Source organism: Cnephaeus nilssonii (genome assembly GCF_951640355.1).
Source record: "Cnephaeus nilssonii genome assembly, chromosome: X".
NCBI classification, from domain to species: domain Eukaryota; kingdom Metazoa; phylum Chordata; class Mammalia; order Chiroptera; family Vespertilionidae; genus Cnephaeus; species Cnephaeus nilssonii.
In genome coordinates this window covers 84,495,030-84,520,955 of record NC_137071.1, presented here as the reverse complement: position 1 = coordinate 84,520,955, position 25,926 = coordinate 84,495,030, and the positions used below count along the sequence as shown (strand labels likewise).

Below are 25,926 nucleotides of genomic sequence, written 5' to 3'. Positions count from 1 at the left end.
TTTTTTTATTCCAGATGAATTTTTGGAGAGTTGGTTCTAGGTCTGTGAAATATGCCGATGGTATTTTAATGGGGATTGCATTGAATCTATAGCTTGCTTTGGGTAATACGGACATTTTAATAATATTGATTCTACTAATCCATGAACACAGTATGCTCTTCCATCTATTTATATCTTCCTCTATCTCTTTTTTCAATGGCCTATAGTTTTCTTAGTACAGGTCTTTTACCTCCTTAGTTAAGTTTATTCCTAGGTATCTTAATGTTTTTGGGGTGATGGTAAATGGGATTGTTTTCTTAGTCTCTCTGTAAGTTCACTGTTGGTGTATAGAAATGCAATAGGTTTCTTGGTGTGAATTTTGTATCCTGCTACATTGCCAAATTGATTTATTAAGTCTAATAATTTTTTGATGACATCTTTATGGTTTTCTATGTACAGTATCATGTCATCTGCAAATAATGACAATTTTACTCATTTTCCAATTGGATGTCCTTTATTTCTTCTTCTTGTCAGATTGCTGTGGCTAGTACTTCCAGTACTATGTTGAACAGGAGTGGTGAAAGCGGGCATCCCTGTGTTGTTCCTGTTCTTAGGGGAAATGGTTTTAGTTTTTTCCCATTGAGAATGATGTTGGCTGTGGGTTTGTCACATATGGCTTTTATTATATTGAGGTATGATCCCTCTATTCCAACTTTGCTGAGTGTTTTTATCAGAAAAGGGTGTTGGATTTTGTCAAATGCCTTTTCTGCATCAACTGATATGGTTATGTGATTTTTGTCTCTCACTTTGTTTATGTAATGTATCACATTTATTGATATGGGGATATTGTACCAGCCTTGCATTCCTGGAATAAATCCCACTTGGTCATGGTGTATGATCTTTCTAATGTAATGCTGGATCCGGTTTGCTAGAATTTTGTTGAGGATTTTAGCATCTATGTTCATCAGCGATATTGGCCTGTAATTCTCTTTTTTTGTGGTGTCTTTATCTGGTTTTGGGATTAGGGTAATGCTGGCTTCAGAGAAAGAGTTTGGAAGTGTGCCTTCCTCTTGAATTTTTTGGAATAGTCTAAGAAGGACTGGTTTTAATTCTTCTTAGAATGTTCGGTAAAACTCACCGATGAAGCCATCTGGTCCAGGGCTTTTGTTTGCTGGAATCTTTTTGATTATTGTTTCAATTTTTTCAGTAGTTATCGGCCTATACAGGTTTTTGAATCTTCCTGATTAAGATTTGGAAGCTTGCATTTTTCTAGCAATGTTTCCATTTCATCGAGGTTGTCCAGTTTGTTGGAGTAGAATTGTTCATACTATTTTTTTACAATCCTTTGTATATCTGTGGGGTCAGTTGTTACATCACCTCTTTCATTTCTGATTTTGTTTATTTGGGTCTTCTCTTTTTGTTTCTTGGTGCACCTGGCTAGAGGTTCATCAATCTTGTTTATCCATTCAAGGAACCAACTCTTGGTTTTGTTGATCTTTTGTATTTTTTTTTTTTTTGGTCTTTATGTCATTCATTTCTTCTCTGACCTTTATTATCTCCTTCCTTCTAGTTACTGTGGGCTTTTCTTGTTGTGCTCTTTCTAGTTATTTAAGTTGCAAGGTTAGATAATGTATTACCATTTTTTTCTTGTTTTTTGAGATAGGCCTATAGAACTATGAACTTCCCTCTCAGGACTGCTTTCATTGTGTCCCATAGATTTTGGATTGTTGTGTTTTGTCATTTGTTTCCAGGATGTTTTTAATTTCTTCTTTGATCTCTGTGGTAACCCAATCATTGTTTAATAGCATGCTATTTTGCCTCCAAGTGTTTGATTTTTTTCTTTGTTTTTATTGTAGTTGATTTCTAGTTTTATGCCATTATGGTCTGAGAAGATGCTTGTTATGATTTCTATCTTCTTGAATTTGAAGAGACTTTCCTGTGTCCTAATATGTGGTCTACTTTGAAAATGTTCCATGTGCACTGGAGAAGAATGTATATTCTGTAGTTTTGCGGTAAAATATTCTAAAGATGTCAATTAATTCCATCTGATCTCATGAGTCATTTAGGATTGCTGTTTCTTCGCAGATTTTTTGTTTAGAGGGTTTATCCAGTGGTGTCAGTGGGGTATTAAAATCCCCTACTATGACTGTATTGCTATCGATCTCTCCCTTGATATCTTCCAGAAGTGTTGTATGTATTTGGGTGCTCCTGTATTGGGTGCATATATGTTTACAAGAGTTATATCTTCTTGTTGAATTGCTCCCTTTAGTATTATGTAGTGGCCTTCCTTATCCCTTGTTATGGCCTTTACTTTGAGGTGGATTTTGTCAGATATAAGTATCGCAACCCCAGCTTTTTTCTCATTTCCATTTGTCTGTAAAATGTTTTTCCATCCCTTCACTCTCAGTCTGTTTGAATCCTTTGTTCTGAGGTGGATCTCTTGCAGACATCATGTATTCTTATCCATTCTTACCCTATGTCTTTTGAATGGTGCATTTAATCCATTTATGTTTAATGTTATTATTGACAAGTACTTTTTTCTTGTCATTTTTATTCTTAGTGTTTGTGTTTCTTCTTGCCTTTCTGTTTCTTCTTTTTACAGCAATCCCTTTAGCATTTTTTTGCATTGCTGGCTTGGTGATAATAGACTCTCTTAGCCCTTTTTTGTCTGTGAAGCTTCTGATTCCACCTTCAATTTTGAATGACAGCCTTGCTGGGTATAGTATTCATGGATTCAGTCCCTTGTGTTGCATCGCTTTGTATATTTCATTCCATTCCTTTCTTGACTGGTGTGTTTCTGTTGAGAAATTGGTTGATATTCTAATAGGAGATCCCTTCTAGGTAACGTTCTGGCTCTCTCTGGAAGCCTTTAAGATTCTTACTCTGTCGTTGGCATTTGCCAATTTAATTATGATATGTCTTGGTGTCGGTCTTTTGGGGCTCATCTTGTTTGGGACTCTATGTGCTTCTTGGACTTGCATAGTTTTTTCTTGCCAATATCAGGGAAATTTTCTGTCATTATTTCTTCAAACAGGTTTTCTATTCCTTGATACTCTTTATCTCCCTCTGGTACCCCTTTTATTATGCGAATGTGATTTCATTTTGTGTTGTCCCAAAGCTCCCTTAGGCTATCCTCTTGCTTTTTAAGTCTTTTATCCAGTTGTTTCTGTGTTTGTGTGTTTTTTCCTACCTTGTCTTCTAATTCGCTGATGCAGTCCTCAGCCTCTTCTAGTCTACTGTTTAAGCCTTCCATTGTGTTCTTTATTGCAGCTATGTCGTTCTTCATCTCCTCTTGGTTCCTTTTCATGTTGGTGACATTCTCATTCAGCTCCTTATAATTCTCATTGAGTTGTGTGTATTTGTCATTGAGTTCTGTGTATTTGTCATCCGGTCATTTGAGCATCCTTATAACCATTACTCTGAATTCTTTCTCTGGTATGTTGCTAGCCTCATGTTCATTTAACTCCCTTTCTGGTGATTTCTCTTTTTCTTTCCTTTGGGGATTGCTTTTTTGTCTTCCCATGTTTTGCTGTAATGTTTTAATTTGAGGACTGATTGCTTTGCTACCCAGGTTCTTTTGGGGATGGTGCTACTGCTTTTATTTCTCAGGTCTCCTGGCCTTGGTTATCTAGCATAGGTCCCTACTTGAGCTATTTGGGTTCTTTTGATGTAGGCCTGATATCTGGAAAGTTGCAACTGCGGTGTCTAAAAGTCACCAGCCATGGAGGGGGGTGTCCCAATTTTTGCTGTCTTGTGCCATTGGTTAAAATCGCACGTGCCCAGCGGGGAGTCAGAGTGACACCCAGGAACCATCTGTTGGGGTGATGGGGCTCAGGAGGCCTGCGCTCTCGAAAGGCGTGACTGTGGTGTCCAGAGTTCTGTAGTTGTTGGGTGGGAAGACTCAGCTTTTGCTGCTGCTCCTGTGGTTGGAAACATGTGCCCCAAGTGGCGGCTCACAGGAGCACCCATGGTGCGTTTGCCAGCAGGGTGTACTGACACACTCTAAAGGGCCCTGGCACTGAAGCCACGGTGTTGTGGTGTCTGTGGGAAGGTAACCCAGAAGAGGGGATTCAGCGTTTCTACAGCCCAGCAGTGTGCCCCTGTATGCATAAGTGCATGCCCAGCGGGGGCTCACAGAGGCACCCAAGGGCTGCCTGTGGAGTGGTGGACTTAGGAGGCCTGCACGCTGGAAAAGCGTGCAACTATAGTGTCCAGTGTTCTGCAGCTGTGAGGTGGGAAGTCTCAGTTTTTGCTGCACCTGTGGTGAATAGGCGTGGGCTTCCAGTGGCGGCTCACAGGGGGCACCCAAGGTGTGTTTGCCAGAAAATCATTTTATTTTGATAGAAATTGCATTGAATCTGCAGAGCACTTTGAGCACTATTGAAATCATAACAATACGAAGTCTTCCAATCCATGAACACAGGATGTCTTTCCACTTATTTGTGTCTTCTTTAATTTCTTTCAGCAACATTTTGTACCTTTTAGTGTACAAGTGTTTTGCCTCCTTGGTTAAGTTTATTCCCAAGCATTTGGTGATTTTATTATGCTATTGTAAATGGTATTGTTTTCTAAATTGCCTTTTTAGATTACTCTTTGTTAGTTCATAAAAACACAACTAATGTTTGTATGTTGATTTTGTATCCTCAGTCTTTCTGAAATTGTTTATTAACACTAAGTATTTTATAAGTAGAATATTTAGGGTTTTCAACATATAAGATCATGTCATCAGTAGAGATCATTTTACTTCCTCATTTCCAATTTGGATACTTTTTATTAATTTATTAACTTTTGCTCTAGCTAGAAATTCTAATAAAATGTTGAAAAGGATTTCTAGAATCAAGTATTCTTACTTTTTCCTGAACTTAGAGGAAAAACTTTCAGTATTTATCATTTGGCCTAATGTTAGCTATGTTTGTTTGTTTTTAATATATGGTCTTTGTTATGTTGAGGTATTTTTATTTATTCCTAGATTGTTCAGGTATTTTTTAATTATAAAAGGGTGTTGAATTTTGACAAATACTTTTTTTTCATTGATTAAGATGATTGTGTGCGGATTTTTCTTTCATTTTGCTAATGTCATATATCACATTGATTGATTTTGGTATGTTGAGCCATCTTTATAAGTGCTTTTAAGTTTGGTTTACTAATATTTTCGTTGAGAATTTTTGCATCATTATTTATAAAGGATATTGGTCTGTAGTTTTCTTGTAGTGTATTTTTCTGACTATGATATCAGGATAATGCTGGCTTTATAAAATGAGTTAAAAAGTGATCCCTCCTCTTCAAATTTGTGGACACTTTTGGGAAGGATTCATTTGTGTTAATTGTTTAAATTATTTTTGTAGAATCCCCTAGTGAAGCCACTAGTCCAGGACTTTGGAGAGGGATGGGGGGGTATTGATGCTTTTGATTTCTGATTCTTTTTACTAGTTATAGATCTATTTATATTTTCCATTTCTTCACGATTCAGTCTTGGTAGGTTGTATGTTTCTAGAAATCTGTCAGTTTGATCTGGGTCATCCAACTAGTTGGCATACATTTGTTTATAGTACTCTCTTGTAATCCTTTTTATTTCTATAAAATCAATAATAATGTTCTCACTTTTATTTCTGATTTTAGTTCATTTCAGTATTCTCTTTTTTATTCTTTATATTTTAAAAAGCTTGTCAGTTCTGTTGATCTTTTCAAAAAAACAGCAATTGATTTTATTTATTTTCACATTGTATTTCTATGAGTTATTTTATTTATCTCTGTTCTAAATTTTATTTTTTCCTTCTTTTTACTAGATTTAGGTTTAGTTTGTTCCTTTTCTAGTTACTGGAGGAGTAAAGATAGATTACTGATTTGAAATCTTTCTTCTTTTTATTAAAATAAATCTTTATTGTTCAGATTATTACGGTTGTTCCTCTTTTTTCCCCCTATACCTCCCCTCTACCCAGTTCCCACAACACACTTTGCCCTTACCCCCCCCCACTGTCCTAATCCATAGGTGTATGATTTTTGTCCAGTCTCTTCTCACACCCCCCACAGCCCCTTCCCCCTGAGAATTGTCTGTCCACTCCCTTTCTATGCCCCTGATTCTATTATATTCACCAGTTTATTCTGTTCATCAGATTTTTTATTCACTTGATTTGTAGATTCACTTGTTGATAGATATGTATTTGTTGTCACTTTGTTGTTCATCATTTTAATCTTTACCTTTTTCTTCTTCTTCCTCTTCTTAAAGAATACCCTTCAGCATTTCATATAGTACTAGTTGGCTGGTGATGAACTCCTTTAGCTTTTTCTTATCTGTGAAGCTCTTTATCTGACCTTCAATTCTAAATCATAGCTTTGCTGGGTAGAATATTCTTGGTTGTAGGTTCTTGCTATTCATTACTTTGAAAATTTCTTGCCACTCCCATATGGCCTGCATAGTTTCTGTTGAGAAATCAGCTGACAGTTGTATGGGCATTCCCTTGTAGGTAACTAACTGTTTTTCTCTTACTGTGTTTAATATTCTCTCTTTGTCTTTTGCCCTTGGCATTTTAATTATGATGCGTCTTGGTGTGGTCCTCTTTGGATTCCTTTTGTTTGGGGTACTCTGTGCTTCCTGGACTTGTAAGTCAATTTCTTTCATCAGGTAGAGGAAGTTTTCTGTCATGATTTCTTCAAATAGGTTTTCAATATCTTGCTCTCTCTCTTCTTCTGGCACCCCCATAATTCAGATGTTGGTACCTTGAAGTTGTCCCAGAGGCTCCTTACACTATCTTCATATTTTTGGATTCTTTTTTCTTTTTGCTTTTCCTGTTGGGTGCTTTCTGCTTCTTTGTATTTCAAACCTTTGACTTGATTCTTGCGATCCCCTAGTCCCATGGTTGGCAAACTGAGGCTCGCAAGCCACATGCGGCTCTTTGGCCCCTTGAGTATGGCTCTTCTACAAAATACCATGGCCTGGGTGAGTCTATTTTGAAGAAGTGGCGTTAGTTTAAGTTTAAAAAATTTGGCTCTCAAAATAAATTTCAGTCGTTGTACTGTTGATATTTGGCTCTGTTGACTAATGAGTTTGCTGACCACTGCCCTAGTCTGCTGTTGGATCTCTGTATATTATTCTTTATTTCCGTCAGTGTATGCTTAATTTCTAGTTGGTCCTTTTTCATATCCTTGAGAGTCTCACTAAATTTCTCAGAGGTTTCTAGAAGATTCTTCAGTAACCTTATCACTGTGGTTTTGAACTCTATATCCAGTAGTTTGCTTTGCTCCATTTATTTCATTTGTGACCAGTTCCTTTCTCTCCACATTTTGTATACTACCCTGTGTTGATAGAGTGGCTTTGTGTGTTAGGTGTCCTATAGGGCCCAGTGGCTCAGCCTCCGAATTACCTGAGGTGGACACTCTTGGTGCACCCCTTTGTGGGCTGTTTGCACAGTCTTGTTGTAGTTAAGCCTTGAATGCTGTGGGTATCACTGGGAGGAATTCATCTCCAGGCCAATTGGCTGTGAGGATCAGTTGTGTCTATGATGGGAGAACTTCTATGCTGGAGACACCCTTATGGGGCAGAACTTGCTTCAGTGGGAATTGGCGCTCACTGAGTGTGTCTCTTATGGATCTGAAGAGTTTTAATCTGGATGGTCTCACTCTGACCACTAGGTACACTGGCTCTTGGATCTCCAAGAAGGTGCTAATTTAGCCTCTGCCTGAAGCCACCCAGCAGGAGCTACAGAGAGAGCTGCAGATTCCTCCTCTTTGTTGGAGTTTTGGAGGTTCCCAGATGAGGCCCAGCTTTTTATTTTGATGTAGTCCCATTTGTTTATTTTCTCTTTACCTTCCATTGCCCTAGGAGCAGTATCAGTGAAGAAGTTCTTTCGGCATATGTGTGAGATTTTACTGCCTGTGGATTCCTCTAATATTTTGATGATTTCCCATCATATGTTTAAGTCCTGTATCCATTTTGAGTTTATTTTTGTGTATGGTATAAGTTGGTGATCTGGCTTCATTTTTTTGCATGTATCTGTTCAATTTTCCCAACACCATTAATTGAAGAGACTGTCTTGACTCCATTGTATGTTCATGCCTCCTTTTTCAAATATTAATTGGGCATAGTGGTTTGGGTCAATATCTGGATTCTCAATTCTATTCCATTGGTCTATATGTCTGTTCTTGTGCCAGTACCAGGCTGTTTTGGGAACAGCGGCTTTGTAATACAGCTTGAAATCTGGTATTGAGATCCCTCCTACTTTATTCTTCTGTCTCAGAATTGCTGTGGCTATTCGGGGTCTTTTTTTATTCCAGATGAATTTTTGGAGAGTTCTTTCTAGGTCTGTGAAATATGCTGTTGATATTTTCATGGTGAGTGCATTGAATCTATAGATTGCTTTGGGTAGTATGGACATTTTAATGATGTTGATTCTACCAATCCATGAACATGGTATATTTTTCCATCTGTTTATGTCTTCCTCTATCTCTTTTTTCAGTGTCCTGTAGTTTTCCACATTTAGGTCTTTTACCTCCTTAGTTAAGTTTATTCCTAGGTATCTTAATTTTTTTGATGCGATGGTAAATGTGATTGCTTCTTTGGATTCTCTTTCTGTAAGTTCACTATTGGTGTATAGAAATGCCAAAGATTTCTTGGCATTAATTTTGTATCCTGCTACATGGCCAAATTCATTTATTAAGTCTATTAATTTTTTGATGGAGTCTTTAGGGTTTTTCATGTACAATACCATGTCATCCTACCTAATAATAGACAAATATGCAAATTGACCACACTTTCGCTATGCCCAAGCCACGCCCACCAGCCAAGCCACGCCCACCAGCCAATCAGGACGAGTATGCAAATTATCCCAACAAAGATGGCGGCTAATTTACATATCAAGACAGAGTAGAAAGAAGCCAAGAGCTGCAGAAGGGAGCAAAGCTGCGGAGAAGCAAGCATGCTGCGGGGAGGAGAAGGGAGAAGCGGAGGTGGGGCCGGGGGAGAAGGGAAAAGCAGGCGGGTTGGCGGAGAAGGCGGGCCGGGGGACAAGGGAGGAGCGGAGGCGGGGCCGGGGGAGAAGGGAAAAGCAGGCGGGCTGGCAGAGAAGGCGGGCCAGGGGACAAGGGAGGAGAGTAGGCAGGGCGGAGTAGAGTGCAGCAAGAAACCCTATTGCAGGATTTTTCCTGCAACGGGAACGTTAGTCTACAAATAAGGACAGCTTTACTTCTTCTTTTCCAATTTGGATGCTTTTTATTTCTTCTTCTTGTCTAATTGCAATGGCTAATACTTCCAATACTATGTCAAACAGGAGTGGTGAGAGTGGGCATCCCTGTCTTGTTCCTGTTCTTAGGGGAAATGGTTTTAGTTTTGTCCATTGAGTATGATGTTTGCTATGGGTTTATCATATATAGCTTTTATTATGTTGAGGTATGATCCTTCTATTCCCAACTTGTTGAGAGTTTTTATCAAGAAAGGGTGTTGGATTTTGTCAAATGCTTTTTCTGCATCAATTGATATGACTATGTGATTTTTATCTCTCAAGTTGTTTATGTGATGTATCACGTTTATTGATTTGCGGATAGTGTATCATCCTTGCATTCCTGGGATAAATCCTACTTGGTCATGGTGTATGATCTTTCTGATGTATTGCTGGAGCTGATTTGCTAGAATTTTGTTGAGGATTTTGGCATCTATGTTCATGAGGGATATTGGTCTGTAATTCTCTTTCATTTTGTTGTCTTTACCTGGTTTTGGTATTAGGGTGATGCTGGCTTCATAGAAGGAGCTTGGAAGTGTTCCTTCCTTTTGAAATTTTTGGAATAGTCTGAGGAGGATTGGTTTTAGTTCTTCCTTGAATGTTTGGTAAAACTCTCATGTGAAGCCGTCAGACCCAGGGCTTTTGTTTGCCGGAAGCTTTTTGATGACTGCTTCAATTTCGTCCATAGTTATTGGCCTATTGAGCTGTTTAGCTACTTCTTGATTGATTTTTGGAAGGTTATATTTGTCTAGGAATATGTCCATTTCCTCCAGGTTGTCCAGTTTGTTGGAATAGACTTGTTCGTAGTATTTTGTAACAATCCTTTGTATCTCAGCGGGGTCTGTTGTTATTTCACCTCTTTCATTTCTGATTTTGTTTATTTGGGTCCTCTCTCTTTGCTTCTTGGTGAGCCTGGCTAGAGGTCCATCAATCTTGTTTATCCTTTCAAAGAACCAGCTCTTGGTTTTGTTGATCTTATGTATTGTTTCTTTGGTCTCTATGTCATTTATCTCCGCTCTGATCTTTGTTATTTCCTTCCTTCTGGATACACTGGGCTTTTCTTGCTGCGCTTTTTCTAGCTCTTTGAGTTGTAGGATTAGGTAATTTATTACAATTGTTTCTTGTTTTTTGCAATAGGCTTGTAGAGCTATGAACTTCCCTCTCAAGACTGCTTTCGCTGTGTCCCATAGATTTTGGATTGTTGTGTTTTCATTGTCATTTGTTGCCATGATGTTTTTTTATTTCTTCCTTGATCTCTCTGTTGACCCAGTCCTTGTTTAATAGCATGCTGTTTAGCCTCCATGTGTTTGATTTCTTTGGATTGTATTTATTGTAGTTGATTTCCAGTTTTATACCACTGTGATCTGAGAAGATGCTTGATATAATTTCTATCTTCTTGAATTTGAAGAGACTTTGCCTGTGACCCAGCATATGGTCTATCTTTGAAAATGACCCATGTGCACTTGAGAAGAATGTATATTCTGTGGCTTTGGGGTGAAATGTTCTGAAGATGTCAATTAATTCTATCTGGTCTAGTGAGTCATTTAGGATTGATGTTTCTTTGCTGATTTTTTGTTTAGAGGATTTGTCCAATGGTGATAGTGGGGTATTAAAGTCTCCTACTATGATTGTATTGCTATTAATCTCTCCCTTGATATCCTCCAGGAGTTTTTTTATGTATTTGGGTGCTCCTATATTGGGAGCGTATATGTTTACCAGAATTATTTCTTCTTGTTGGATTTCTCCCTTTAGTATTATGAAGTGGCCTTCCTTATCTCTTGTTATGGCATTTACTTTGAGGTCTATTTTGTCAGATATAAGTATTGCTACCCCAGCTTTTTTTTTTCATTTCCATTTGCCTGAAAGATATTTTTCCATCCCTTCACTTTCAATCTGTGTGAGTCTCTTGTTCTGAGGTGGGTCTCTTGTAGACAGCATATATATGGGTCGTGTTTTTTTATCCATTCAACCACTTGATGTCTTTTGATTGGAGCATTTAGTCCGTTTACATTTAAAGTTATTACTGAAAGGTATTTGTTTGTAGTCATATCTATTTTTGTGTATGTATTCCTTCTTACCTGTTTATTTCTTCTTTTTACAGTATTCCCTTTAGCAATTCTTGCATTGCTGGTTTGGTGGTGATAAACTCCCTGAGCCTTTTTTTGTCTGCGAAGCTCCTGATTTCCCCTTCAATTTTGATTGATAGTCTTGCTGGATATAGTATTCTTGGATTCAGTCCTTTGCTTTGCAACACTTTGTATACCTCCTTGCATTCACTTCTAGCTTGTTGTGTTTCTTTTGAGTAATCACATGACAATCTGATGGGTGTTCCTTTGTAGTTAACTCTCTGTCTCTCTCTTGCCGCCTTTAAGATTCTCTCTTTATCATTTATATTTGCCATTGAAACTATGACATGTCTTGGTGTGGGTCTTTTGGGGTTGATGCTGCTTGGGACTCTCTGTACTTGCGTAACTTTTATCTTTCCCATATCCGGGAAGTTTTCTGTCATTATTTCTTCAAATAGATTTTCTAATCCCTGCTGTTCTTCTTGTCCTTCTGGCAGCCCTATTATACGCATGTTACTTCGTTTCATGTTGTCCCGAAGCTCCCTTAGGCTTTCCTCCTGCTTTTTAATTTTTTTCTCCAATTGCTGTTCAGAATGAGCTTGTTTCTGTACCTGATCTTCTAACTCACTAATTCGGTCCTCTGCTTCTTGTAGTCTACTGTTGAAACTTTCCATGGTGTTTTTGATTGTAGCTATATCACTTTTCATTTCTTCCTGATTCTTGCATAAGTTGTTGATTTTCTCATCCATCCGATGTATAAATTCCATGACCATTACTCTGAACTCGTTTTCGGTCATGTTGCAAGCTTCAGTTTCACTAATTTCCTTTCTTGGCGACTCCACATTTTCTTTCCTCTCTGAGTTATTTCGTTTCCCCATTCTGGCTATCACCAGAAAGCCCAAGCTTCCGTTTGTGTTGACCTGGGCCGTGTGCTGTGGGGACTTCGCTCCACCCGAGTTTCACTGAAGTGCTCTGACACTAGGACGTGTGGCTGCCTTTGGTTGGTGGGAACCAGACTTGCCCAGGGTCAGTGTCCCCAGTGTTCCGTGTGGTCTCGTGTGCACACTTAGAATCAGGGTCCCTGTCTGCACCACACTGTTGGTATGTGCCGAAAATGAGATCCTTAGCATGTGCCAGGAGTCAGAGTTTCCCTGTGTCTGCACCAAGAATCGAGTGTCATAATCTCTGTTGCCTTGTGCGGTTTCTCGTTGAGAATCAGGGTCCCTGTGTGTGCATGCACCAACAATCGGGGTTGCTGGCTCTTAGTGTGAATGCGCTGTGAGTCAGGGATCCCAGGCAGCTGTGTCCGGCGTGCCAAATTCCCTTAAGTGGAGCTGCGTCCTGTGTGTGCTCTCTCTACTGAGCCAAACCGGCTAGGGCGCACACTCTCAAATTCCTGAAGGTGAGCTGGCTCCGTGCACTCTCCCAGATTCCCCAAAGGGGGGTGGAGTCCGTCCTGCGCGCCAAATTCCCCAAAGGGAAGCCCCTCTGTGCACACTCTATGATTCCCCGAAGGGGGAGCTGTGACCCGCAAGCCAAATTCTCCCAAATTCCCCAAAGGGGAGCCCTCTGTGCGCACTGACAGATTTCCCCAACGGGTAGCTGCTTCTGTCCCGCGCGCCAACTTCTGTAAGGGGGAGCGTGTCCCTGAGCAAAGCTCTGCAGCTTGGTTGAGGGGCGGGTCTATCAGTTACTTTGGTGCTATCGCGAGGCTGCGGGGAGGGGGATAGGCTCTTTGACTCATGGAAATCTGCTGGGAAGTCTGGATTCTTGTTGTTTGTTGGTCTGAAGCTGTGATAGCAGTTCTCTGTCCCCAGTGGCTGCAGGGTCCTGGTTTGTGTCAGAAGCCAGGATCCGAGTCTCAGGCAGCTCTGTTTCTCAAGATGGCGTGGTCTCCGCGTCCGCACCAGCCGCCGAGAAGTGTCCGCTTTGTGCGCGGGGCTCCGGCGTCTAGGACTGCCTGGTTAGGCAGCCCCTTGGAAGACCTGAAGAATCTAACTGACCCTAGCTCATACACACACACACCACACACGTCTACACTCTCCTCTATGGGTTCCTCACTCACACTCTCTCTCTCCCTACCTTCCTGCCGGTCGCCATCTTTTTTTCCTCCTGTTATTTTTAAAGTTTTACTTTATTGCACTGGTGAGTCTCACCATTTTCTATCTTACAATCCTTTCAAATATGACGTTTCCATAGTCAACAATAGCTCATTATAGCAGTAGTGTGTGAATTTGTGGTTGGGATTCATGAATCAACACATGCATCAATTACATGAAGTTAGAATTTTTTAAAAGGTTATACATAATCCTCAGTGGTTTGTTTTTTTTAAATGCCCCAAGAGGCTCATGTTTTCCCAAAATACATCCTATTGAGAACAATTTTCTTTAATGAGTTTTTTGGTCATATACCAGATTATTTCAAAGGCTTGCTATTTGGTTTCCCTTTGGTATATTATAGGAATTAGAAACACTGAGTGCAGCTATTGGCTGGCCATATGTGAGTAGCAAGCAGTCATTCTCTGTTGCTCACTAAGAAAAGTTGTGCTTTACCTTATGCCTCTTTCTAGGTCCCCTTAGACTCAAAACTCGGTTAAAGCCTTTGTGTTGGAAGGTATGCATTGTTTCTGATAGCTGCTCAGGAGACTTCCTGTCTTTTTCCATCATTTCTCATTCAGCCTTTCTCCCTTTTAAAGGTAATTCCTGAATGCTCAGCTAAAACAGAGAAATGTTATCCTCTCACTTATGCTGAGGTGAATTTCCATTTGCTTCATGGTGGGGTATCATTATTTCTACTACCACTATTATTAATTTCATCAAATAATGCAATACTCAAAATGTTTCTAAGCCTTAGGAGACCTATTTGTGATGGAGAGAAGAACAAGTCAGGAGAGTAGCTACCTGACCAGAGGCCTTTTAGCTGTAGTTTACCATGACTCTCTGAGATTCTCCAGCATTCTACACATGACATATATTTCTTTTCCTCTCTGAAATAATGTGATTCAAAGCAGGCTCCTCTAGTTCCACACACAGCTTTGAAGGATATAGTGATCAAATTTTTACAAAAGAAAGAGAGAACTAATGGAAATATTTCTATACTAATAATTGTCTGAGTACAACTGGAAATTTTCATAGCTTTGTGTTGTCTTCTGTCTGCCTCCTGCAGCAGAAATGAGAAGAAAAGACAAAATTCTTGAGCGCAACTATTGGCTGGCTGAATACCATACCAACAGCACGTGCCCCAGACATTGAAGATGAACAGATGGGATACTCATGATCATCCAGGATGGGCTCGACATCCTCAACCTGGGAACATTAAACCTACAAGAAGAAAAACAGAAGCTGTCTTTGGGAAACCAAAATAGAACTGACTTGTTTCTCTGTTTCTAATTATTGCTAAAATTTAAGGGACTGAAACAAAATAATATCCATGAAGTAAGTATTATTTAGGCACCAGTCCTGTTTTCACAAATCATCCCTTTGAATGAGTGTCATCTACAAAGTGTGACATTTAGTTATTGGGATTCAAATTAGATGCAGCATTTGTCACTTACCATTAATTGCTAATGAAATGAAACATATGCCAGGCATATGGTCATTTTTTCACACTTATATTTACATCATGATGGCAACATATTGTGTCCACCCCTACACCTACTCCCATACAATACAGTTATGTATCCATAGGTAATACAATGTAATTCACTCTAATGCCAGCTTGCAGATGTTAAACAAGTTATATCTATCTGGGATCATAGTCAATAAAGTCTACTTAATATTGTCCTGAAGTATCCTATTCTCTGGAAGCTTAGATACCTAAACACCTTCATAGAAAGTACCAGTAGAGCATAGTAAATAACTGGATATTTGGGAAGGCAGAATGGTAGAGTTGTTAAGAGTTCCGGTGTCAGAGTGAAGGGTGTTCAAACTCCATCACTCACTAACTATGAATATTTGGACAAGTTATGAAATCTCCCTGAGCCTTAGTTACCTCATCCATTGAAAAATACCAATCTTTAAAGAATTAGTGAAATGTATGTAAAGTACCTAGCACCTATATCTTCCACACAGTTATCTCATCCATTGAAGAATAATATCAATCTTGTAAGAATAAAGTGGGATGTATGTAAAGTACCTAGCACTATGTCTTACACACAGCAGAAACAAAATAAGGGGTACCACCCTCCTTTGTCCTGTGGGCAATCAGATCAAAATACAAATCCTATGTATTTAATGTACTAGCTAAGTGCAAATGTATTGTTCAACATGCCTAAGTTAAGAGATTTACCAATTTGCATCACTGAATGTGAATTTTTAGGACTCTGAAAGATCCTAAAAAGGGAATAACACAATCACACATTTTAATTATGAATTAGAAGGCTATTTATTAAAACAATATCCAAGAAGGAATAAACAGTTCTGCAATGATGTAACTGAGTGGGTTTAATTGTAGAATAGAAGCTGTAAGGTTTTAGCATTAGATTCCCCAAAGCCTCAAAAGTGGAGAGCTCTGCCATGAATGTATCTTTATTAATAACAAAAATAATAATTACTGGTATTTATTAAGTGCTTATGATAAGCCAAGCACTGGGATAATTATTCTATATAAACTATTTCTTGTAATTTTTACAACAATCTTGTAAGATATGTATGAGCTACGTTTTACAAGTTTCCTCAGGTCATCAAAGGCTAGGATTCAAAAGAGTACTATTGACAGTTTTTTACTATATTTCCTTGACATATCACTACTCACTTTTGCATGATCTTTAGTCCTGAAAATCTCATCTCAATATTTGTCATTATTTCTAATAATAAAAGTTTATTATGTACCAGGTACTATTTTAAGTACTTCATATTTATTATATCTTGTAATCCTCACTATTGCTGTAGGAAATTAATTTTCTTATGCCAAGGTCACAAATAAAGAAATTCTATGTCTCAAGATTAGATTTTAATAAAGGATTGCAAATACCACATTCCTCTAAATTTTGATGCAGCTAGCAAAACTGTAAGATCTGAAAATAAAGAATATTTTCAAATAAAGCTATCTGATTATTTACAAACATGTAAGTAAAAAAACAGAAATTCTAGTAAGAGACAAGATCAAAATTTGAACTCATATGAGCTCGACTCCAAAGCACCTGCTCCTAACCACTATACTTTGTCTTTAAATATGTTTGTGTCTGTTAGAAAGGGGAGTAGAGTGGGAAGTGATGAAATCACATTGTTGATTGCCTGTCTTTAAAAGGTTCTGTACAAAAAACAGAGGAAGAATATAACATAGCCAAGGACAAAAACATAGCACAAACATGCACAAACAATATCAATAAAGCAAAATTTCTATATGAGCTGAAGCTAAAACACGTTAAAAACTGAAAAGGACCACTTTAATTTTTTTATCTACATTTGAGACAAAAAGAACAAAAATTGGCAAGATACTGCTTGGATCAAATGGTGTACTATTACCAAGTGACAAAAAGTAAACAAAAGGACAAACTTCTATTTTTCTTCTTCCTTTTCCATCAAAGAGAGTGGCCTTCAACTTGAAAGGGTAGGGGAAATGTGGTTTAAAAGGGCATTCTAAAATAGACAAATAGTAAGAGAACCCTGTCACTTTACATAAAAGTATGAATTCAAATGAATTCCATCTCAATGTGACAAAAAAATCTTATGGATGTACCAATAAATACAGGACTATTCTGGAAATCTCTCAATGCAATAAAATAAGCATATATGTACCAGGTACAGTACTGATCTATTTGGCAATACAAGATATGATTCAAACAAGAGTACCTTCCCTCTAGGGCTCATAATGTGGTTGAGATATTTTCAAAACAAACTACAAAGCAATTTGTGGTGTGTGTGTGTGTGTGCGCGCGCGCGCGTGCATGTGTCTGTAAAATTTGATAGTTTTGAGTTAGAAGAGAGAAGAATCAATTCCTTCTAAGAGATCTCAAGAGGAGTGAATGTCTTATCTAATCTGGATTTAAAAAATCTGGATTTAAGGATACCTTAAGTCAATGAGAATGCTCCAGTCATGTCATTGGAGTATTGAAGTGGAAAAGTGTAGGACTTACCTGGAGAAGTGTAAATGGTGGAGTTTTTTGGAGAAAATCAAGAATGATAGATTATACAGGTCACTAGAGAGTAAAATAGGAATTTATTTTATCACTGTATACACAGCATGGTGCCTAGTAAAGATTAGTACCAAATAAATAAAGGATAGAAATAAGATTTTGAATATAGGTAAATGTTACCTTAATTTTCAAAACTTGTGAAAAATTGGATCTCAGAATAGTTAAAACAGATTGATTTTCAAATACTTAAAAAGAAAAATACTACTCATGCAGAACTGGCATGGATTTATCTGGAGGTGATCCTATTAGATTTTCTTCACTTATTTTTTTCCCCAACTTTCTCATTTTAAAAAATTGCAAAGTTATAGAAAAGTTGAAAGAATAATTCACCGAACACACACATATTCACTTATATTTTCCAAATGTTAACATTTTGCCACATATGCATTCTCACTCTCACTCTCGGTCTCCATATACACACATATATGTTTTCCTTTTTCTTTTTAATGCCAGTTCTTTAGAGAGGGGAAAAAGGAAGAGAAAGAGAGACCAATGTGAGAGAGAAAATTTGATTGACTGCCCCAACCAGGGATCAGAACCCAAAACCTGGTTATGTGCCCTGACCAAGAATTGAACTGGTTGACTCTTTGGTACATGAGACAATGCTTCAACCAACTAAGCCATACCAGCCAGGGTGTATATATATATATTTTTTTTTCCCCTCTGTTTTCATATATAATGTTTTCTTTTTTTCTGAACCATTTGAAAGTATGTTTCAGACATCATCACTTCCTTGAAAACTAGTATTACTAAATTGGTATTAACAAATATAATGTAGCTAGGCTTTCTACAGCATTTGGCAAAATTTTGCTTGATAATTTCATGAATGAAATGGAAAACTATGAGTACAAGATATGACTAGGTGAGTTCCTAGTTATGAAGTTAAATTAACATACCGAAGAGTGTTGATTAATGGGTCGATTTCACCAGGAGGATGGTCTATAGCACTCAACTTTACTGCTATATTTATTCCAAGTAAATATGTATTTACTTGGAATAAATATTTTATCTCCTACTGAAAGTTTACACTTGGATAATATCTAATTCGGCTCTTTCCAGCTGTAGTTTATAGAAATCACATTTATGGTTTTTAAAAATGTTCTTGCCCATCCTCAGAGTTTCTGACTTAGTGTGACTGGGGAAGGGCTCCAGGAATCTGTGGCAGACACCTATGACTGAGGGTCATTAATTTATGGTAACTCTCATCCTGGTTGAATCTCCAGTTATTCCTACCTCACTGCAGGTTATTTAGATTTAAAAACCTTCAAATACTTGTAACACAAACCATAGTGTACTTCAACATAAATGAAATAGATTTGCCAGTTTCTGGTCATCTCATTAAACCTGCAGCTACGGTTTCAATTAAGGCTTTAAAAAAATTCATAGTTGTGCTTGCTAGACAAAGTGGAGGTCATCTTTCTACATCTTCCAATGGCTAAGATTTTTATCCTGGAATGTGGTTAAACTGGGTCTTAAAACATACAAATTCTAATGTGTAAGCTTTTCTTCTGAATGTTAGTATCAGATGTTTGAAAGAGACCTATATTTTAGAAAATAAATTCCCATATTTTCAAGGCTTTTAGGCATTTTACTTTCTAGATATAAGATGAAAATATGTTAGTAGAGGACCAGGCACTAAGCTTACTTCTGGAGGATACTGAGAAACATCATGTGTTCATACAGTAAGAACCTTTTTTTTTCCTTCTATGTCATGATCTCCTTAATAAGATAAATATAATATAATGTAGAGTTTTTATCTTCTCCTAAGAACCATGCTGTTTTTTAAGGATCTAACTACACTTTGAAAATCCTTTCATCTCTATGAACTCTTTGCAAATTATAAGATAATAATCAGATGACTTCAATGTTGTGGTGGGTGGGAGGTTATCAAGACCTTGCACATGGACTCTCTGTGGACTGGGAATTTAATTTCCCTATAAATCCATCACCTAAAGCTGGCTGTATAAATCAGAATGGGACAAGAAAAAAACTGCATCAAACTCTTTTAAAAGGCAGTTTATGGAATAAATCTGGAACAAATTGCACACATTATCTGTATGCATCGGATCAGTATTATTGGATTACAACTTGCCTTTCCCTGCCAGAATAAAGAAAAATAGACAGAGTGGGAATAAATTGTGTAAACAAAACAAAATCTTAAATCTATTATGCTCTTGAGAAAGGGAAGTTATGTTAACAGGAATATGCAAAAGGTAGTTTTTTTGTTTACAGATAACTTTATAATAGTGTTTATAAAAATTTAAGAAAACTATCACCCCAACTTCTAAGTCCTATGATAATAACTAACACCTTTCAAATGCTTACTATTTGTCAGAGACTCATAATTACTTTAGATCAGGAGTTTTTAACCTTGGCTGCAAATTAAAATCATCTGGGGAGCTATAAAACTCCAGATGAACAGGCCTCACTGAAAAGCAATTAAATTAGAATATCTGGGCGTGGTACCAATCCAAGAATTAGTAGTTTTTTAAGCTCACCAAGTGATTACAATATGCAACTGAAGTTGAGAAATATTGTTTTTGATACATCAACTTATTTCATCCTCATAACAGCCCTTCAATATGGGGTACTTTTTATTTTCATCATCATCACCATTACCATCTCTGAATTACAAGTGAGAAAACTGTGACAGAGAGATGTGAAGTTAATTTTCCAAGGCCAACAGAAGTGGGATTTGAATCCAGGCAGTCTAATTCTATTGTGAGAATATTATATTATTGCCACCCAAGTTGAAAACCACAGATTGACAAAATTTCCATCAACCTCCAAAGTACCAATCACAAATGGTGCCCTAGTAGCTCTTAAATAATTTTAATTTGGTTGGTTGAAAGTTAAATGTAGAGAAAATAATGTTTGCTGAGAAAATTAAGTCATCTTTGTCAACATTATGATATACCCAAATCATCTGGTTTCTGAAGTATATGTTTATTGCCATCTAGCAGTGTAAAACACTAGCACTTCAGGCCCTCACTCTTTACTAAGGTTTCAAACTGAGTGCTATAGAGTTCCTATTTTTTAAGAATCTTTATTGTTGAAAGTATTACATATGTCCCCCTTTTTCCCCCCATTGACCCCTTCTAACCCACCTCCATCCTCCCTACCCCCCGCCCCAGGCCTTCACCACACTATTGTCTAAGTCCATGGGTTATGCATATATGCATATAAGTTCTTTGGTTGATCTCTTCCCACCTTCCCTCTGAGATTCAACAGTCCGTTCCATGCTTGTATGTTTCTGGATCTATTTTGTTCATTAGATTCCACATCTGAGTGAGATCATGTAATACTTGTCTTTCTTTGACTCGCTTATTTCACTTAGCATAATACTCTCCAGGTCCCTCCATGCTGTCTCAAAGGGTATTTTTAAAACACCTCAGAAAAGTTATATTTATAGAAGACTGAAGCAAGACCCATTCTTCTAGATATTCTGTATTGTAGCCTTCAATAAATTCAGATGAAAGCTCACTATTTGACCTATGTTGTTTTAGTTCCTTGTAGAACTACCTTTACTTTAGTATTTAAAGATTTATCTGAAAATAACATTCAAAGATTTCAACTATGTGATGAAGCAAATAAGATTAGAATTTAACAAGATTATATTTAGCATTCTTGCACTAAGTTTATAAAACACATGACACCATATATCTCTTTGAGTCAATACACTGTATATTTGGACAGAACTGATAGTTAAAAAGTTCCTTCTTATATTGAAATGACATAGCATCTCTGTAACTTTTGTCCACTGGTCTTAGCTTTTCGTACTCAAGCACAATACCAAGACAACAGATCACACCACATGACATCAAACATTTGAATTATCTCAAGGAAGCAATAGTCTGAAATAATTAAGAACCTGAGTTCAGGCTACAGATATACTACAGTCAGGTTTAAGTATGATGACCAAGCATCCCAGTTTGCCAAGGAATAAGAGGTTTCCTGCGGTATAATAATCTTGGCACTAAACTTCAGAAAGTCTCAGACAAACTGGTATGAATTGGTCATCTTAAATCCTAGGTTCACTATTATGACTTTGGGCAAGTTATAAGAGCTCTCATTTTCTTCATTTGCAAAATAGAGGTAATACTTTGCTTCACAAGGTAATTGATATGAGGCTAAAAAGAGTTAACGCATATAGAGCACAATGCTCAATATATGTTAATAATAGTAGAAGGGTAGTAATATAAGAGAGAGAGATGTTCGTGTGAAATTCTGAAGATGTTAGTGTCGACGTAAGAAATGTCCAAACCTGTAGAGAATTTTTATGAGTTTACTTGAGCCAAAATGACGACAATTGCTGGAAGCAAAATCTCAACAGATTGAGAAAATGCTCCAGAGAATGGCAGTTTTTTTCAGCTTATTTTATATATTAGAATGAAATGGGGAGATGTAAGGAGGGTTACATGAAATCCATTGGTGGAAGACTAAGAGGGCAGGAGAAAGAGAAGCAGGAAACCTCTGGGGTTGGGAGACACACACTTCTTTTACACTGGTGGGTAGCAGAGAGTTAATACTTAACATTTACATCACATAGAGATGGTATGCAAGGGAACAAGATAATAATGCGGGGGTTCTGTTACCTCTGCTCCAGTACCAGTGGTTGTACCTTGAGGGATGTGGAAAAAAAGATTACTCTGACATTTCAAAGGTATGTTATCTTAGATGCAAAAAAGGCAATAGAAAGGCTTGCTTACGGTAAAGATTGATTTTTGTCAGGGAAGCTACACTTAGAACGTGACTACCCACCATGACCTGCTTTCAGTTAGGAATTTTTATGTTCAGATCATCTTAAGTGGTTACTTTCAGTCTCTGAGTTTGTAAGGCCTGCCACGCACGCAGGCCTCCCCTGAGCTTGTCAGGTTTATTATGTGGCCCCGTTTTCATTCACATTAGTTACCTACAAAATTAATACAAGAGAATACTGTGACATGGCTACTAAAATATAAAAAACAATGTAACATTAGGCTACATTAATAGGGCTACATACAATATTCAGGATGAAATATCCTGTTCTACTATTTTAATCAGCCAGCATCAAGAATATTCTGATTCATTCCAATGTCCAATGGAGACAACAAGGATGGCAACTGATTTTGAAGTCATATTATTGAGGCATAAATAAATAAATAAAACTGGGGTATTTAACTTGGAGAAGACAAAAATTGGAGGAAAATTCGAAGATACATTCAACTCCCATATCATATCCCATTACAATTTCATGATAATTGTAATGGGATATGATAATTGTAATGGGATAACTGCAGAGCCAGATAATTTTCTGAAATCATCTAAAAGAGGGCAGCAGAAATGCTGAGGTGTTTAGACATAGAAAATGTAAGACTCAGGAAACAGAAGAACCACAGAGATGTAAGATGTTCTCTGCTGCCACATTTACCTAGAAACAACGGTCAATTCTGAGTGCAGGTAGAAGGCTGAAAATCTATTGCAAATTTTGGTGCAATGCCCAGAAGAGGGCTACTGCAAGGGAACATAGAAATCAGTATTGCTTTTGTCAGAGATTTGAAGAGGGGAGCTCAATTATGAAAATTCATCCTCAAAATATGTGCTGCATATGGGGATGCATGGGATAGGATGCTAAAATCATGAGCAGAATGCCTCTGAAAATCAGAGCAGTTTCTCCATCAATCATATAAGACAAGATTAGAGTTCCAAAAGTACACTATGCAATCACTAACCCAAAGAAATCTGGTACAGCTATATTAATATCAGACAAGTAAATTGGAAATTTTCATAATATAAAAATCATCAATCCACAAGTAAAATATAAAAATTGTAAATCTGTGAGCACCCCATGTAATGAAGAATTAACTTTACCTAAATAAAGTTCTGGCCATTGCCCATGGCTATTGGGAGGTAATCTCTATTTCCCTGGAATGTTCTTCCTTATAGGAGTGCCTTTGTTTGCCTATGGGCTTTGGTCACAAGACAACCTAACTACGTGATTTATGATGGGGGATAGGAGCCACACCATATCAGTTCTGACCTCTAGAGGAACTAGAGATGAAAGGTATTACCCTGAAATGCTGGGAGGGGCTGGAAACTAAAGGCCAGCCATGCAGGCAGTACGTGATCAAGCCCCTGGTTGGCAACATTCTCTGAGGAAGCTGAAAGCTTCACATTTGGAACCCTCCCAGACTTCACCCTTTGCATCTATTCCTTTGGCTGATTCTAGTTTTATCTCTTTGCTATAACAAAACTGCAATTATAAGTATAGTGTTTTCCTGAGTTCTGTGAGTTGTTCTAGTGAAATATTGAACCTTGAGAATGATTGGGGGAACCACCAAATTTTTAGCCCTCAGGGTTCCCTGAACTTGTGGCTGATGTCTGAAGTTGGGGCAACATTTCGGGACTGTTCCCTCAAATTGTGCAGGTTTGCCTAATTCTTTACACACCCTATAAGAGAGTTTTGAATTACAAAAAGTACCCTCTCTGGAGAATTCTCTGAGTGCTATCTTCAACAATGTCATGATCTTATGTGCCATGCTGCCCCTGGCAGCTCTTTGCCTGCCTTTAGTCTTTCCTGCATCAGAGGATACCCCAGTCCGTTAGAGTCTGGGGCAGCCTGATGGCAATCCTGATGGTGTTCCTGATCACTGCTAGCCTAATAAAGGTGCACCTGGATGCCCTGCTCTTCTTCATCATCACAAAGATCAAGATCATGCTCATTAATTCATTCGGTGCCATCCTGCAGGGCAGCCTTTTGGTCTGGCCTGCCAGCTACATGGCCCCATCATGAGTGGCCAGAGCCTGACAGGCATCTTATCTTCCTTTGCCTCAGTGGCCATGATCTGCACCATCACCAGTGGCTTGGAGCTGTCAGAAAGTTCCTTTGGCTATTTTACCACAACCTGTGGGGTCATCATTTTGACCATTATCTGTTACCTGGGCCTGCCCCAACTGGAATGGCGTTTCTACTACCAGCAGCTCAAGCTCAAAGGGCCTAGAGAGCAGGAGACCAAGTTGGACCTCATTAGTAAAGGAGAGAAGCCAAGAGTAGGCAAAGAGGAGTTTGAAGTTTCAGCCTCCAACTCTCAGCCCACCAACAAAAGCCACTCAATCTAAGCCATCCTCAAATATATCTTAGTCTTGGTTCTCTCCATCGGCTTCATCTTCACAGCCACTATTGGGGAGTTCCCTGCCATTACCTCTGAGGTCAAGTCCATCATTGCAGGCACTAGCACCTGGGGAGACTACTTTATTCCTATGTCCTGATTCTTGACTTTCAATGTCTTTGGGTGGGCCGGAGCCTTACAGCCATATCTATGTTGCCAGGGAAGAACAACCACCCACTGCCAAGCTGGTGCTGGTCTGGCTGATCTTTGTGTCCCTGCTACTGCTGTGCAATGTCCAGCCCCAGGGATACCTGGCTATGGTCTTTGAGTATGACACCTGGGTCACTTTCTTCCTAACTACCTCACCAGTCTCTGCATATGCTTCGGGCCAAAGAAAGTGAAGCTGGCTGAGACGGAAACAGCTGGAGCCATCATGGTCTTCTCTCTGTCTCTGGGCCTGGTGCTAGAGGCTGTCTTCTCCTTCCTGTTCCAGGCAATTGTGAGACCATGGACAGACAGAGGGCTGCACTGGCTGCCTGTTCCTGTCCCTTCCCTCTCCTTCAGGTATGGACAGGAATGGGCTGGAGGTTTTCTCCTCTAAGTGACTTCTCCTTCCTCGTAGCAGGCCCTGAGGAAGAAGCCCCTGGGTGAATAGAGGTGACATTGTGTGCCTGAGGGGCAGAGTCCAGGGAGGGGTTGCAACCTTTGCATATGTTCAAATTCCCCTACATTTGGCTCTGACTAATCTCTGCTTGAGCAGGGCAGCAGAGGCTCCTAGACTCAGAGTGAGTGTTTGTCTCTGTATCTGTATGCTCATCTGCCTGTACTAGGAGTGGCTAGAGGCCAGTGATATGGAATTTTTGGACTGGAACCTGGATTCTTTGTCCGCTGGAATTGAAGAATGAATCCACGTACAGAAAGTGGTATAGCATAGGTGGAGACTTCTTGAAGAACAAGTACAGACTCCCACATGGGGAGAGGGAAAGAAAGAGTCCCACAGAACTGACTCCCACATAGGGAGGGGGAAGAGTCCCACAGAACTGACTCCCAGGTGGGGAGGAGGGAGAGTCCCACAGAATGGACTCCCACGTAGGGAGTGGGAAAAGGGTCCCACTGAGTTCCCTTTCCCTATGGCTTATATAGGCTGCAAATCCTGGTGCCTTGATATCCCCTCTGATCGGTCACTATTCCCTTAGACTGGTTACTATAGTAACTCCTGGGCTCCCCCCTCCTTCCTTATTGTTTTCCTATACCCTTTGGGCTTTCTTCTTCTCCTTCTGAATGAAGGGCTTTCTTCTCTTTATTCTGTAAATATAGACCTTTCTTGGCTACTTCCAGTTCTCTTGTCTTATGTAAATATACCTGTTGCTGCTTCCTTGTCTTATGGAGATGTAACTGCACCTGGCTTCCTTGTGTTATGGAAATGTACCTTCTCCCAGTCTGTG

The 25,926-nt window shown here is 38.7% G+C and overlaps 1 pseudogene across 1 annotated transcript in view; it reads left to right on the top strand.

Moving 5' to 3' along the window:
* Positions 1-25,082, top strand: part of LOC307096028 (equilibrative nucleoside transporter 1-like) — a 69,740-nt pseudogene extending 44,658 nt beyond the window's left edge. The window contains exon 2 of the transcript in view: positions 23,830-25,082. The product of the transcript in view is annotated as an equilibrative nucleoside transporter 1-like (transcript). The remainder of the gene's footprint in view (positions 1-23,829) is intronic.
* Positions 25,083-25,926: the final 844 nt, after the last annotated feature.